Here is a 2,390-nt window from a genome sequence, read left to right on the forward strand (position 1 = left end):
GAAAAAAGAGGCTGATAGAAAAGTCGGGAACCAGATGCATCAATCCTCAGTCCGCCTTCCTCACTAAAAACTTTGGCATGCGAAAATATTCGCACATTTTTGTGCTGAAAGAAAGTAGCAAAGAGATAGTGAGAGTGGAAGAGAGAGAAGACAGTGCCAGTGGAAGAGAAAGAGAGAAGAGACAATGATGGTAGGAGAAAGTGCCAGAGAAAGAGAGATGGATGAAGACAATAGGAGCGGGAGCAAAAGAGAGTCAGAGACAGACACTGGTAGCAATAGAGAAAGGGAGATGGACTGAGACAGAAGCAGTGGGTGTAAAGGGGGGGGGGGAGGAGGAGACAGTGTAAATGAAAAACACAGATGACTGGAGATCATACTTAGGCTTGAGGGCTCTGAACTCTCCCTTACCGGCGTACTTCAACATACAGGTGTAAGGGAGAGCACATTCCTGACAAATTTTGAACGTGTGGATATAGGGGGAAACGTCAGTTAGACGCCCCAGAATTTTTGAGCTGCCGATGTATGGTGGAAACTGGCTGTGAAAGAATGTAAATAGTTGTGAGAGGGGAGACAGTGACAGTGGGATACGGTTATGTATTTAACCCGATCTGATTAGTGTCTTCATGCCCCCTCTTACGTAGGACCAGGCTTTCAAGCATACAGTACCTTTTTTACAATAAAGTTACCTAATAAATAACAATTTTAATATAAAATATAGTATTAATAGATTTGAGTGTCTATAGAGACAATATGAATAAATAATACTGACTGAACCAATAAAGTTAATATTGGCAGTCCTTGTACTACTGTTGCTTCCACTAACAGTAATAATAGTAATAATAATAACATTGACAATAATAACAATAATGATAGTGGCAGACATATAAAAAGAATTTATAAGCGTACAAAATAGCTGCTTCTAATATATCGAATTCTGGGGAAAGGAAATTTAAGGAGACTCCACCAGCTAAAAATACGCAGAAATGAGGAAGTTCTGGATGGAAAGGAGGATATGCAGGGGTACGTAGTGCGTACTGGAACAATGGTAGTCTTTATTGTTATTTCAGTAGGTATGTCGTTAACTACCTTCTGAAGGTTGAGATGTTATTCCGTTCTTTTAACGCGGGAGTTTATTCCAGAGTCATGTTCCTGGTACTGAGGTGCACTTCGAGAAAGTGACTGAATGATGGACAGAATGAATGTTGCTTTAATAGGGACGGGTGTTTCTGCCATATAGTTCGAACAAGAGTGTTAATGTTGAGGAGAGAGGTGGACGGTGTATGTTGAAAAGACAGGAGAGAAGAGGCAGCATATGGAAATCTCTGAGCTTGTTAGCACGCTGCTACGATAACTGTGCATATGATAGTGAAATATGATCAAAGAATACAACGTCGCAGCCGGCCGCTGCGACCGAGCTGTTCTATGCGCTTCAGTCTGGAAACGCGCGACCGCTACGGTCGCAGTTTCGAATCCTGCCTCGGGCATGGATGTGTGTGATGTTCTTAGGTTAGTTAGGTTTAAGTAGTTCTAAGTTCTAAGGGACTGATGACCTCAGATATTAAGTCTCATAGTGCTGAGAGCCATTTGAACAATACAACGTCGCAGATAGATCGGCACAGGCATTCATAATCAGTTCCAGGCACTGTGAGATTTCCTGAGAAAGACCTTGCATGATAACAGCGCTGTAATCAATAATTGGAAGTTAAGAGTTTATACAAGTCTGTTTTCCACGTCAAGAGGGAAGAGTTTCCTTTTATATTTTTGTGGGGCTTGGAGCGATGGTGATACCTTCTTGCACATTGCCATTACGTGCTCAGTTCAATTTAGATTTTTATCTTATTGCTCCTGTAATCTTTGCTGAGGAAGAGAAGTTGATCTTTGTCCCTTTTAGAGTAAAGATGGTAGGGATTCCCGATATTTCGGGCTAATGAACCTAGGACGACCAACTAGTACGGCTTGGGTTTTTGATGGGCTGAGCTTTAGCCGTGTATTTTGTGCCCGTTTTGAAACTGCACACAGTTCAATATTGAGGCTCTCGATACCTGTCTTCAGGTTTATTGGTTCAAAATGGCTCTGAGCACTAACTTCTAAGGTCATCAGTCCCCTAGAACTTAGAACTACTTAAACCTAACTAACCTAAGGACATCACACACATCCATGTCCGAGGCAGGATTCGAACCTGCGACCGTAGCGGTCACGCGGTTCCAGACTGGAGCGCCTAGAACCGCTCTGCCACCCCGGCCGGCTTATTGGTTTTGCACATAGATACAAACGCAAGTCGCCAGTGTACACGTGATATCTGCAGTGGGATGAAACTGATGACACATAATGAAAGTAGTATAGGACCTAACACCGAACCCTGCTGGATACCTGATACTGTCTACCTCCAT

Source organism: Schistocerca cancellata, chromosome 3 (genome assembly GCF_023864275.1).
Source record: "Schistocerca cancellata isolate TAMUIC-IGC-003103 chromosome 3, iqSchCanc2.1, whole genome shotgun sequence".
Taxonomy (NCBI): Eukaryota; Metazoa; Arthropoda; class Insecta; order Orthoptera; family Acrididae; genus Schistocerca; species Schistocerca cancellata.